Source organism: Lithobates pipiens, unplaced genomic scaffold (assembly GCF_037356315.1).
Source record: "Lithobates pipiens isolate NorthernLeopardFrog02 unplaced genomic scaffold, aLitPip1_a1.2 Scaffold_8, whole genome shotgun sequence".
Lineage (NCBI taxonomy): Eukaryota > Metazoa > Chordata > Amphibia > Anura > Ranidae > Lithobates > Lithobates pipiens.
In genome coordinates, this window is record NW_027507903.1 from 549,041,842 (window position 1) to 549,056,768 (window position 14,927).

Genomic DNA, 14,927 nt, shown 5'->3' on the forward strand with positions numbered 1-14,927 from the left:
GAATTGTTGTATTCTGATTACAATACAAGTTCTTTCTATTTGCAACTGGATTGTGTGTGAGTTACTTCCGCCGCACCACACTGCACACTCCTGCACGCAGCAGTCACATGTGAAAGCAACATACATTTCACCCTTAGGCCAACTTCTCTCCTTCTCAGGGTCATTAGTACTCACTCAGAGGCTCCGGCTTGCTTTAGGCATATCTGTGTTCAGTTTACAACTCTTTGCCTATAGTTCCTGGGACAGGTTTGCTGCAGTTACACCTCTGGCTTTAGTACACTTCTTCCAAATCCTCCAGGGAGATAGGCTCAGTTCAGAGAACAATTTGCCTGGCTTGAAAGGACTTTTAGAAACTAGCCACCACCATAAGAGACAAGATGACTACCACCAATTCTTCTGAGTGTAGGACTATCTCACCCTGTCCTCGAGCCCTGTCCAGGGCCTCCACTTAGCTGACTACATCTGCGTGCTGGTGGTGTATCTAGCTCCCAAGCCCCAACTGCACTAGAATCCTTCCAACCTAGCATATATACGTCCACTGACCTATTCATGACATTACTACAGGAGGGCGAAACACGTTAAAGGGGAGATCCCAAAAGTGGGCACTTCACAGTGATAGAATTTGCAAACAAAAAAAAAACAATTTATTGATTTGGTAAAGTCATATACAACAAAGCCTATTGGGCATACCCAGGCTTGCCACCAGTAAAGAAAAAAACACATAAAAACAACCAACATCAAAAGAAGAAAATAAAAAACTGTGACATGGCAACCAGGGCACTCAAGCACTCAATGAACCATACAGGATAACTCCAGCAAAAGATAAAATAGGAAAGGAAGCTTCCAAACACGACTACAGTATTCCCTTTATGAAGAGAAAATGAATGTATCATAATAATATTAATGAGTTAACTTAGTAGAGGCAGTGGTAGTAGGTGTCCAATATCTTAGAAACTTTTTTTAAGGCAGCCTCTAGATTCATAGGTGACTTTGTACAGCAGAACAGCGGTATAGAATAAGGCCTGGAGATAATGTGCAACATAGGCGGAAGGCCGGACATGACTGGGTTAGCAGGATAGCTGGTGGTGGTCAAGCCAGGCCCCTTCTTGATTTGAGTTAGCAAGGGTGGGCCAAATTAATTCACAGCTGGGACAGAGTGAAGAAGCAGCTTTCCCGCCCTCCCTCCCTTAGAGATTTGTTGGTTTTTCTTTTCCGATGTCTTTGCGTTTTGTAGGGTCGCGTTTGTTCGTGGCCTGTCACGGATAGAATGAACAAAGTGGATGACTTATGGGGGCTATTATGTTGGGGGCTTATTTGTTTATTGTTCCATGTTGTAGCAGTAGCAGTGGCAGAGGTCTCAGGGTCTTGGAAGGCAGTGACGGTTTAAAGTTGGGAAAAGAGTCAGTAATGGTTTTGAATTAGTTATTTGGCTGCATCGCGGGTGTCTTAATAGTGGTATTCCTCAAGCTGGTGTATCTGCGGCTGAGGGTCTGGAAGTTTATTATGATGGTGATACAGCCAGTTGGTGGAATATAAGTTGCCTTCCAGGATCCTAGACTTTATTAAACTTAATTTATGTACTGAGATTGTGTTATTAATGTTTCAGATATGTAAATGAAGAAAAGTATATATTTTGCAAAATGTTGTATTTTATTTGTTAATAAAATGGCTGCTATGGCCTTTTAAAACCCATAATGGGATATGGTGGTTGTCTGTTTATTTTATGGGGTGACATAGGTTGGTGTTGGGTAAAGGTTTAAGCAGCCAGAATATCTGCAAATACCTCAGTTGTGACCAGGTGCTTCCAGAAGTCAAGTGTGGGGGCTGAGGGAAATTTCCATCCAAGAAGTACAGCCTTACTTGCATAAAACAGTAATAAACCTAACAGTGTTCTCATGGCTCTGGTTGAAGCCAAGAGATGGACCAATCCTAAAATATATATATCAATAGTTAAAGAGGAAGTAAACCCTAATGGGTTTACTTCCTCTTTGATTCCCTGCAAAGGTAAAGCATAATGGACTACTATGCATCGCATAGTAGCCCATTATGTGTGACTTACCTGACACAGGAGCCAGCGATGTCACCGTTGTCCCCTGTAGTCCGGAGCATCCATCTTCTCGGTGGGTCTCGCTGTTCCGCCGCTGTCATTCGACGAAGCCTCGATGACATCACTCCCACGCATGCGCACGGGAGCCGCCACTCGCTGCATATCGCCGTTGACAGTGGCGCGCTCAGTGCGCATGAGCGCTGCTGTCTATGGAGCATGCGCCGTAGACAGCGGTGCCTGTATTTTGGCAAATATCTCCTAAATTGTGTAGGTTTAGGAGATATTTCTTGGACCTACAGGTAAGCCTTAATCTAGCTTACCTGTAGGTCAAAGTTGGTTGTAAGGGTTTACAACCATTTTAAGGGCACTGAAATGGTAGTTGTGGAGCATATGCACTGGGACAACTCCGCCCAAACGGACCATATGACAGGACAGTCCCAAAAACCAAGTATAAAGTTGGCCAGATCCTCCGGGCAGCGTGAGCATCTAAAGTGTGTTGTAATATGTTGGCCGATTCATGTAGGATATATTTTATATACAGTACAATATTGACATATTCACCAGGCCAGAATTCAGTTGATAAGCCAACTCAATTTTAACATATCGAAAGGAGAGCCGATTACAATTTGATATGTTAATCTTATAAATATCCCTAGGTACAGTGCCTTGCTTAAGTATTCGGCCCCCTTGAACTTTTCAACCTTTTGCCACATTTCAGGCTTCAAACATAAAGATATAACATTTTTATTTTTTGTGAAGAATCACCAACAAGTGGGACACAATTGTGAAGTGGAACGAAATCTATTGGATTTTTGAAACTTTTTTTAAACTAATAAAAAAATGAAAAGTGGGGCGTGCAAAATTATTCGGCCCCCTTGCATTAATACTTTGTAGAGCCCCTTTTTGCTGCTATTACAGCTGCAAGTCGCTTGGGGTACGTCTCTCTCAGTTTTGCACATCGAGAGACTGAAATTCTTGCCCATTCTTCCTTGCAAAACAGCTCGAGCTCAGTGAGGTTGGATGGAGAGCGTTTGTGAACAGCAGTTTTCAGCTCTTTCCACAGATTCTCGATTGGATTCAGGTCTGGACTTTGACTTGGCCATTCTAACACCTGGATACATTTATTTGTGAACCATTCCTTTGTAGATTTTGCTGTATGTTTGGGATCATTGTCTTGTTGGAAGATAAATCTCCGTCCCAGTTTCAGGTCTTTTGCAGACTCCAACAGGTTTTCATCCAGAATGGTCCTGTATTTGGCTGCATCCATCTTCCCCTCAATTTTAACCATCTTCCCTGTCCCTGCTGAAGAAAAGCAGGCCCAAACCATGATGCTGCCACCACCATGTTTGACAGTGGGGATGGTGTGTTGAGGGTGATGAGCTGTGTTGCTTTTACGCCAAACATATCATTTTGCATTGTGGGCAAAAAGTTCGATTTTGGTTTCATCTGACCAGAGCACCTTCTTCCACATGTTTGGTGTGTCTCTCAGGTGGCTTGTGGCAAACTTTAGACAAGACTTTTTATGGATATCTTTGAGAAATGGCTTTCTTCTTGCCACTCTTCCATAAAGGCCAGATTTGTGCAGTGTACGACTGATTGTTGTCCTATGGACAGACTCTCCCACCTCAGCTGTAGTTCTCTGCAGTTCATCCAGAGTGATCATGGGCCTCTTGGCTGCATCTCTGATCAGTCTTCTCCTTGTCTGAGCTGAAAGTTTAGAGGGACGGCCAGGTCTTGGTAGATTTGCAGTGGTCTGATACTCCTTCCATTTCAAAATGATCGCTTGCACAGTGCTCCTTGGGATGTTTAAAGCTTGGGAAATCTTTTTGTATCCAAATCCGGCTTTAAACTTCTCCACAACAGTATTACGGACCTGCCTGGTGTGTTCCTTGGTCTTCATGATGCTCTCTGCGCTTTCAACAGAACCCTGAGACTATCACAGAGCAGGTGCATTTATACAGAGACTTGATTACACACAGGTGGATTCTATTTATCACCATCAGTCATTTAGGACAACATTGGATCATTCAGAGATCCTCGCTGAACTTCTGGAGTGAGTTTGCTGCACTGAAAGTAAAGGGGCCGAATAATTTTGCACGCACCACTTTTCTGTTTTTTATTTGCTAAAAAAGTTTAAATTATCCAATAGATTTCGTTCCACTTCACAATTGTGTCCCACTTGTTGGTGATTCTTCACAAAAAATTAAAATTTTATATCTTTATGTTTGAAGCCTGAAATGTGTCAAAAGGTTGAAAAGTTGAAGGGGGGCGAATACTTTCACAAGGCACTGTATGTGAGGATTCGAGGAATGGTCTGTTAATCTAATTGAACATTTCAAGGGGTACATTACAAGTAGAGTCTTTCCACCTTGATTAATAATAAGATCAAAAAATATTTTGTATTGACCTAGCAGAACCCCCCCATAGTCAGACTAGTATTTCAGGAGGACGATTCAAGCTGGCAGTCAGTCTATTCATTCTCTATGAAGATGAGGGCCACAGATAGGATTCTGAAGGCTACTGTTAGTTGTCATATTTATTTTGTTGGAGTCTGTCATCTGTTGGAAGGACTTTTCTCACTTGTGTTGGAAGTCAATAAATGCATTCTCTAGAAGAAGTAATTGCTGTGGAAAATGACTCACATTATAATAATAACTAATTAATCATCATCTACCTACTACTACATCCTGTGTAGCCTTTGGGAGTGAAATATATTCTATGAAGAACCTTGAATTGGATCAAACCATGTTGTGTAGAGACCAATTGCGACATGGGATAATCCCAAGTGATTGTTTGATTTAATAAATTGTGATCCATGTGCTGCTCGCGGAGCGCAGAGAGTTCCATTCTGTTTGTTTTGTTATTCTCCAGGACAAAATTCTATCTTTCTAGAAAACTGAAATAAACATTTGACCAGGTTTCCTTTTTAGTAGTGGCTGAAGATTAAGAATATTTCTGAATGCATTCTACTGTGCTGCTACAAGCATTATAAACCTATTTTGGTGACATGTTTTTCCTGATTATACATCAGAACTGAGATGGAGAGAGACGGGGTGGATTACTAATGGAAAATCGACTATGCAGTTGTACTAATTCCCCCCAGAGCTTAGTGAATACTCAATCAGATGCACAGAAAATTTTAATAAATGGAATTTTTGCTTGATTCCATGATTGGATGATGGAAATCAGCAGAGATTCACAACATTTACCAAGCTCTGGGCAAAATGAGTGCAACTGCACTTGCAAAGTGCCCAGTCTATTTGCCTTTAGCAAATCCGGCCCAGAGAGGTTTGGGTTTAGGTTGACAGTGAAAAGGATGCGACTCATGAAACAAAAAAATAATGCAGAACAAAATGTCTACACAGTTTAGCTTTTGTATAAAGGTGAGGTATCTTAAATTGCAGTGATTAATACATATCCATCTTTCCTTATACTTTTCTGTAGTATCTGATGTTCCTTTAAATTTGTTTTGCATAAAAATTTAAGGAAATAAAAATCTGTTTTCCATGGCAACCAACAGCATTGCGCTCTCATTTTCAAGCTTGGAAGAATGACAGCTGCAAATTGGTTGCTAGTGGCAACACGGTTATTTTACTTCCATATATTATAAACCCTTGTGGGTAGTGTGATTTAGCAATGGCTGAGTGAAGATGTATTTCTGAAGACTTCCTGGCTTCCACCTGCTTACCGCGACAAACTAACAGACTTTCACCCATTTTTATATGGCATGCTATCAACTAAAAGGTATAGGACCAGATTGGCAACTCGTGGGAACTGGCCCCTTACACCTCAGCGTGGAATCCAGCGATATTTCCGTGCCTCACAGTGTGCCTCGCGGGGCGCCATTGTAGCCATTCCACATGTATCCCACATGGAGGATTGCACCATTCCAGCCCCCCTACTTTCTCTACAGAACCAGATCCCTTTTTAGGGACACCTGCTCTTTTCCACGCAGACAAGGCTGAGCCCTCAAAATATTCGGGCGTCTGGAAGAAAACCTTGGCACCATGCTGCAGGCTCTCCCCACGAAGTCGGACATCAAAGCCCTTATCCTCCGCATAGAAGAGGCACATAGCCGGGACATGCAAGAGGTGAAGGCGGAAGTGCATTCCCTCTCCGACCGAATGGACTCAGGCGAAGTCTCACTCTCCTCCCTGAAACAGAGTGTTAGCCTTGGAGTGCTCCCAGACTTTCTATGCTACTATGCAGCTCCACTTTGAGGATTTGACGGATCGCAGCCGCAGCAACAACGTGCGGCTGCGGGCCTCTCGGAGGCTACCGGAGCAGAGGACCTAGTGCCGACAGTCACCGCTATCTTCCATAAGATGATGGAAGCTCCACCGCAGTCATTGGAACTAGACTGGGTCCACAGGGCCCTCAAGTCTAAATGGTCAGATCCCGACAGAACCTGCAATATTCTCTGCAGGCTGCACCACTACTCACAAAAGGAATTTATCTTCTGCAGAGCTTGGGAGCATGGAGAGGTGGAATTCTATGGAGCTTTTATTAAAATTCTTCCAGACCTCTCAAGAGCAACACTGCAGAGAAGAGCCCTACTACGACCGGTCCTAGACCTGGCTAGATGACACACGATTGCACCTACAGATGTGGATATCCTCTGGCCGTCATATTCTGAAAAGGTACAGAATTGGCTCCAGATCATCCCTCGACCGTCGGGTCGCTTGGGACTCTCCACTAACCTGAACAATCAGCCTGCCCGCCCACAGAGATCCAGACGGAGATCCCAAGCACTATCCATGGAAAGGTCACGCAAGTCCTGACTGTCCTTCCCTGTTGCTGATCCACCACACCACACAGGTTGACTATTTATTCCCCCAGTTGATGATTTTTTTTTTTCTTTCTTGTTGTCCCTTCTACCTGCTATGCCTGTGGATGCTGAGGGCCTTCCTCACTGAGATATCTGGTGCCAGTCCGGCGATACTGTAAGAATTGTAGATTCAATCAATGTCCATGGCAGCTCAGCTTACCGAGCAGCCAGCCTTGTGCGTGGCTCTCTGACTGAAGAGTCCTCCCCTGGTCATGTGTAGAATTGCTAGGCCTCTCCAAACGCGAGACGGCACTGGAACACCTTAGAATCCTCCTTCCAGTTACTACGCCTCAAACTAGCCAGTTCTGAGGCTCGGAAACAGATGGATCTGCACCCCAGACCATGAGGGCCTCCGGGGGCTGCTCAGGAGGGCCAGGACCCCGGCATCAGCAACAACTTCTGGACCAGAACCCAGAACCACGTGACTTCAACACCTTAAGTACCCTCTCCCGGGTTACGCAGTGAGACAAACGTGCCCACTGATTTGGCTCTGAGACAGAGATTGGTACCCAATGCATCCAATCAGACTGCGTTCTAAAGCCTCCCACAGGTGTACAACCCCACCTATGACCAGGCAGAACTTCTATACAGCCCAGCCAAACTGATGCCAAAGTACAATTTAGAACAAATAGCCTCAAAACTTACTACAGTTTTGAGCAAAAACTAAATTTAAATATATAGCACGTACTCGTTAGGATTACCGGCGTTGTTAAGCACCTGAGCTTTTGGAGGTGTTGAAATAGGGAAAGAAAGGGAAAAGAATAAAACAGGTCTAAGATTTTCTACAGTAAAACATTTCACATCAACAGAATGTACACATACCACCCAATCCTATCTATCTACACCACCCACTCTCCAGCAGCTTGACAGACGATCTTGGTGAATCCTGAAAAAGAAACACAACAACAATACAAACACATTACACTATTTGTTAGAAAGCAGAACTCTATCCCAGACTCAATAGAACTATATTTCCTAAGATTAAAACTTTTTCTTTTTCCTAGAACTACTAAGTGCTTTAATTTGTCTTTTCCTAAAACAAAAAAAACACTGTGCTTTGTGCCGACCCACACCACCTAGTGGTCAGAGCCGCTGTAACTACAAGTCCTTTTCTGAAAAATAAGTACTGTGACCCAGTTGGTAATATTGACACGCAGCCCTCTCGCAACCTGATTTGCCTAAAATACCCACAGTCCTTATACTTTTCAAGAAGAATGCAATGAAGAGGGAGAAGAACTCTTTTTGCAATCAAAGGCTCAGTCCAAAAGCGGTTCACCAGTAAAATCAGGGATCTGGCAAAACGAAGTCTCTTCCATGTTCATCCACGGTAGTGATAAAATACACGGCACTGTCTTTATCTGGCCTGCAAATGACTACTTTGTCCGCATAAATGTGCCGACCATAGCTCCAGTGTTGCAGACATCCCAGAAAACGTTCATACATCTCCCAGCAGAATGCCTTCTTACGAATTGGCTTTGGAACTTTAAGGTAGTCCCAGACATCTTGCATACCACTTGTTATACCATCCGCTTGTTCAAAAGTCTCTGAGACCTGGCAAATTTCGGCAAATTGCGAGCAGTTCCATCCCCAGGGGGTATGCATGAATTCGGGGACTTTTTCACTAAGGCCGTAGCATCCTTTGCAAGTGTTGGTAAGTTTACAGGTTTTGGCAACAATGCACCACTAACAGATGGGGTCTCCACTCATGGCGTCACGTCCCCTGAGCTAAGGTCAGCACAGGTAGCGGCCACAAAGCCTTGTGTGTGGCTCTCTTACTGAAGAGTCCTCCCCTGGTCGTGTGTAGAGTTGCTGGGCCTCTCCAAACCCAAGACAGCACCGGAACACCTTAGAATACTCCTTCCAGTTACTGCGCCTCAAACTAGCCAGTTCTGAGGCTAGGAAATGGATGGATCCGCACCCCAGGCCATGAGGGCCCCTGGGGGCTGGTCAGCAACAACTTCTGGACTGGAACCCAGAACCACGTGACTTCGGCACCTTAAGTACCCTCTCCCAGATTATGCAGAGAGACAAACGCGCCCACTGATTGGCTCCGAGATAGAGATTGGTACCCAATACGTCCAACCAGACTGTGTTCTAAAGCCTTCCATAGGTGTACAACCCCACCTATGACCAGGCAGAACTTCTATACAGCCCAGCCAAACTGATGCCAAAGTACAATTTAGCACAATTAGCCCCAAAACTTACTACAGTTTTGAGCAAAAACTAAATTAAAATACATAGCGCGTACTCGTTATCTTTTTTTTTTTTTTTTACTTCGGAAAACCAACTTTGACATGTTTATGTTTACTTTACAATCTCACTACCTATTATAGTCGGGGGGGGGGTGGTTAGGGGTGGCCGGTGAGTCCCTTCCCGGTGTCCTATCACATAGTGTCCCCCATCGGATAGTGTACGCTGTGTACTGCGCATGCAGGTCCTTTACCCCCCGGGGTTTCTCTCCTCTTCTGTTTCCTCACTCCCACACTCTCTATTTTCCACCCCTCGTTCCCCTTTCTCTCCCTTTCCTCCACTCTCTCTTCCCTCCCCAACTTCACTAACCTTCCTCCCCTTCCCCTCCCTTTTCACCTAAGTGCTATGGAGGTAATGAATGTGCTCTCGCTAAACGCAAAAGGCCTTAACGTTCCTGAAAAGAGACGCATGCTAGTAAGACCTACGTCGTCTTAAGACAGATATCGCTTTCATTCAGGAAACTCAGTTTAGAGATGGAAGTTACCTGTCAAAAACAATTGTGCGATCTTTGCACAAGGCACAACTAATAGATGCTTGCCGTCTTCTGCACCCCTCTGAAAAAGATTACACTTTCTACTCCTCGCCACATAAACAATATTCTAGGATTAACTATTTCCTAAACCCTCACTCCCAACTACAATCAGTCCGAGACTCCTCGATCGGTCCTATCACATGGTCGGATCATGCCCCGGTCCTACTCATTGGCCAATAACCTCACCTCAAAGACGAGAACTTGGAGGTTGAACGAAAGCCTCCTACAAGATGAGAAGGTGCTCAAAGACATTACCAGAGAACTTGATTGTTACTTTCAGACTAATGACACATTGGACAGCGACACTGGCATTATGTGGGAAGCACACAAGGTGGTAATCCCCGGGGTGCTCATTAAGCACGGATCACACATCAAAAAACAACGCACTTCACAGCCGACCTCCCTTCTTAACAAATTAAGTTTGGTGGAAGCCCGACATAAACACGCCTCAACACCCTCTTTAGAGACAGGACATCTTATTATCCTACATAAACAAAATGACTGACCTGTTGCATTTTAGAGCCAAAGCGGTGTTACGGGTTTGCCAGAAAATATCCTATGAATCCGGCAATAAATGCGGTAAACTCCAGACCCAAGTGGCGGACTCAGGGATTTTTTCAGCGGGAACGCGGGAGAAAGCAGTTCCAGCACCTCCAGCACTGACTGTATGTTATGATAAGGGGCGCTGGGGTATGCTGAAGGGTCTATTGATGCTGGCTGCTGAGGGATCTATTCTACCTGGGGGAGATATATTTTTGTTGCTGGGGTGGGTCTTATATCGCTGAGGGGTCAGTTATGGCTGGGAGAGATCTACTGTTGAGGGAGTGGACTATGGTTGCTGGCTGCTGGAGAATCTATTGATGCTGGCTTTGAGGAGCTCTGTTGTTGCTGCCGTGGGATTTTGTTTCGGGTGGCCCATTGTTAATGTTGGGATCTATTGTTGCTAGAGGGGGCTTTATTGTTACTGGCTACAGGGGATCTATTTTACTTCTTTTCTTGTTATTAACAAATTCCATACAAATGACTTATCACCACAAAATAATACTTGGTTCTGTATTCTCTAAAAGGGCAGTAATGGGAGGTAGGTAGAGGGAGCTTGGAAGTGGGTAGAAGCAGAGAAAAGGGGTGAATCAGAAAGGGGGAGTTCCTGCACCTATTCTCTGAGAAAAAAAGCCCTGGGCGGACTGCTTAGCCAACTCTCAAATGCCAAAACTACCTGCTGAGGTAAGCAAACTTTTGGATGAGCCTATCATGCTAGATGAGATTCAAAGCGCTATAGGTACCACTAAATTGGAGAAAGCTCCAGGCCTGGATGGTTTTACCATTCCATACTAAAGACCCTGTTGCCATCCCTAGGTAAATTCATGCTTACATTTTTTAATGCCCTAGGATCAAGTACAACGTTCCCTCATGACACATTCTCAGCACACATAGCAGTGATCTCCAAGCCACCAGAATGCAACATCTTCCAACTTTGATCCAGTTGGATCAGGTAGGCTTCGTCCCAAATTGTGAGTTCAGAGACAACGCGAGCAAAGTCCTCTTACATGTGGTCAATAGGAATTACACTCCCTGCGTGTTCCAGGGTACAGGTGCAGAGAAGGCCTTTGACAGGATGAACTGGCAATTTATGTTTTCTGTCCTAAGATATGTGGGGTTCGGCAGTACTATGTTCAACTGGATAAATACACTGTACTCTGATCCCTCAGGTCGAGTCAGAGCTAACGGTATTCTGTCAGAACCCTTCACTATCATTAATGGGACGCGAGAGTGATGCCTCTTGTCGCCAATCCTCTTTGTCCTGTCACTGGAGCCATTTCAGCGCACTGTAAACTTAAACCCAAACATAACGGGGGTGGTGATCGGGGATACCCAGCATAAGTTCTCCGCCAATGTGGATGACATGCTGTTCTCGCTCACAAACCCTTTGATCTCGCTTCCAAATTTTCTTCACAAATTTCAAAAATACGGAACCTTTTCGAACTTGAAGATTAACTTCAACAAGGCTGAAAACTACACCAAGATGTGGACATGTTTGCCTTCTCTGATGAGGGAAGAGCCCTCTTTGAAAACTACATGGTAGAATAGTGCAACTGTAGTATACCATGATGGACGTCAGTAGCCCACTGACGCTATCCGCTGACCCTTCTTGCTTGCATTGCAACCCAGGAGAAGCGCATTCATCGCCCACCCCCACCCCCGTCCCCAATCTCCCCCCATCCCTGTCCCCCCATTACTTTCCCTTCCCCCTCTCCCTCTCTCCCCTATCCACTCCTTTCCTCCATTACATTTCCTGTGGTTCTCTCTTTTTTTTCCTTTTCTTCTGTTTCTATTTTTATTGTATTTTCTCTACAAATGTATATCTTAATACGGTTTTATAATATTTGTAAAGGTTGGGGCTGGGTCCATGAGACCACCCATTGCAGCACACTGAATCCCGGTGAAATAGATATTTAATGATTCAGTTGTAGAGGTTTACAACCACATTCTCTCAGACCCTTCAAAGGGTTGATGTTACATGTGAAGAACGAAAGATGTGCTTGTTGTGTTATGTTTACTTGTATTTAGCAACTCTGTTTATGACATAGTATGTTGTTTTATCTCATCCTATACCAATGTACCTCTTTCATGTAATTGAAGATGCTGTGTTTCGTGCTTCTTTGCCTCTTTAAATAAAAGATTTGAAAAAAAATATATAAACCTCTGTGGGACCACCATATCATAATGTCTTTAAAATGAACAGTTTGTATTGCTGAACAGCAGCAAATCAGATTTTGACTTTCATCCTCTGACTGGCATTTTCCATTGCGAGTTTGATCACCATTGGTAGATGAAAACCATCACAGACAGTTCAGATACTTCAATAAATGCAATGAAACCAGTAATACAGGTGGGTAGAAAAATAGAAACACAGATGTTGCAGTATGAATGAGACAACCAGGCCATGCTGGAGATAGTGGCTATGACATGGGATGTCTAAAGGTAAAACAGACACTGCTATCAGGATAATAAAGCATTACCTGTCTCCCAGGTACTGCAGATCACTCAGTATCTGTGCTGGCTCTGACAAATGACTGCTGCTATTCGCTTTTTCTCTCTCCAGCTCTCTGATAGCTGTACAGTCTGTGGGAGGAAACCATACATTAATCTCTTGCTATCTATCTATCTGCTTACAAGCCACCCACACGTGTAAAATAGCCACAGCTGGCTTAGATCCTGTTTCACAGTTCTTACTTTTCACAGTCCACCTGTGCTGCCTCTTCAGACTCTGATCCACCTGTCATTATCCTATATTCCACAATATTATCCCTCCATCGCCATCCTAACTACTGCAAAATTGCTCTAGGGCATGATCCTAAATCTTCAAAATTCTCATACCAGAGAAATGAATTAAACTGAAGCAAAGCATCTCTATAGACTTGTTCTAGAAGACTTAACAGAAGGGACCAGCTACAGCTGATGATAAACTACAAGTTCCAGCATGGTGTTTGGCAGGGCATGCTATGACCCATAGTTGCTCGCTGGCAAGTTAACTACGCAATGCAAAACACGTTGCTGAATTCATCAGAGTTCAATTGTTGCCAGAAACCTCATGTGGCATTGCGTCATAAGGCATGCAGAGCATCACATGCTTTGCAGAGCATTGCCAAATCAGTTATCTTGCATAACAATTCTAAGGCATCCAAGAGGACAGACTTATATGCCACCCCTGCAGAGCACTGCCAAATATAGATTTCTCCAAGCTTACATATGAAAAAGTACATGCAATACATTATGTTACATTGGCTTCAACTCTCTGTAACAGAAAAAAAAAAACACAGAGCCATGTATCCACGTACTAGAGAGGGGAAGTGTGAATAATAAGGAATAGGAAAAAATGCATTGTCCATAGCAACCAATCAGGTTTCACATTTCATTCTGCAATCTGCTCTGCCCAAGTACAAGTTGGCATTTGAATGGCTGCCACACCATTACTACAACCAGCTAGGCTCTCGTTTTCAAACATCAGCCCTATTTATAAAACATAAAGGCCTCTTCGGTAAGACAGTGTAAAGTGCAGTGACCCATAGCAACCGATAACAAATCAATCTGCTGTAGTCAAAGATAACATAAGCCCTATTCTTTATCAGCTTCTATCTATTTGCAAAAGGTAAAGTCAAATGCCTCTCTATGGTTGTGCAGAAAGCCTTACTGCACGCAGATAATCGCACAAACCTTTCAGAACAATGGAGAAAAGTTCAGATCTAGCCATCGCAAGAATGTCACAAAATCACAGGTAACGTCACCCTGCAGAGATCCCAATTCCATATCTTATACAGAAAAAAGACAGATGACAGGAGACACCAGGGCACCATCAAATTGGCAGGTGGATATATAACATACCTTGGAGGGAGGCTGTGGTACCTTACTGAGGAATGAGAGAGTGAAGGAATGAGACGAGAGAAGGAAGGAAAGGGGAGAGAGAGAGGAAAAATAGTGAGTAGGAGGGTAACAGCAAAGCAGGGAGGGAGAAAGAGACAGAGGGAGAGAAGGAGGTGAGAGAGAGGGAGATCACAGGCTGAGACACAGAAAATAAATATAGTGATGTGCACAGTATAGTAACCCATAGCAACAAATCATATTTTATCTGTTGTGAACGGTAAAAAATAATCGGTAACTGGTTGCTATGGGTTACTGCATTTTGCGCCTTGATCTTTACCTTATTATTGAAGACAGGGAAAGCTTTGAAGAAGTAAAAACAGGCAGCAAACGGTCAACAAGCGATGGTTAAAAAAAAAAGATCCAGCAACAAAAAGGTTACATTTCATTCTGACGCAAGTGGCACATTGCACAAGCCTGTTATTAAGAGGGGGGGAAATGGCATCGGCAGCTTCGGAGTTAACGTAAATAACAGATACACCATCAGATGCTAACACGCGGCACTGGAATTTCTCCAGTTGCAAAGGGAATAATTAATCTCGGTAATGTTGCCAATAATAGGATGCCAGCTGTAATCTACAGCGGGGCCATTGTCAGTTACTAGAAATGTGCCCAAAAAATAAATGAAATGATGATCCTACTGTCATGACCCGACACAAAACTTTCATCATCCCCACCAAGGCAGCAAATGATGAGAGATTTCACTATATTATAGTAGATATGCTGCACTTGGTTAAGTGATGATTTAATTGTCCCTCATTGAGCCCTCTAACAAGTCTGAGTCCTTTTCATTAGCACCCCAGCTGCTGATAATCCAGTGACAAAGCTTGCTATTAAACGGGAATAATGGC

At 43.8% G+C, this 14,927-nt stretch overlaps 1 protein-coding gene across 2 annotated transcripts in view; it reads right to left on the reverse strand.

Moving 5' to 3' along the window:
* Positions 1-14,480, reverse strand: part of PHYHIP (phytanoyl-CoA 2-hydroxylase interacting protein) — a 90,682-nt gene extending 76,202 nt beyond the window's left edge. Inside the window, exons 1-2 of one of the 2 annotated variants that reach the window (XM_077469832.1) lie at positions 14,357-14,480; positions 12,678-12,780 (exon numbers count right to left, since the gene is read on the reverse strand). The gene's annotated coding sequence lies outside the window, so the exon portion shown is untranslated. Of the gene's footprint in view, positions 1-12,677; positions 12,781-14,040; positions 14,173-14,356 lie in introns of those variants that run through there. The other variant, XM_077469830.1, reaches the window with a different exon arrangement.
* Positions 14,481-14,927: the final 447 nt, after the last annotated feature.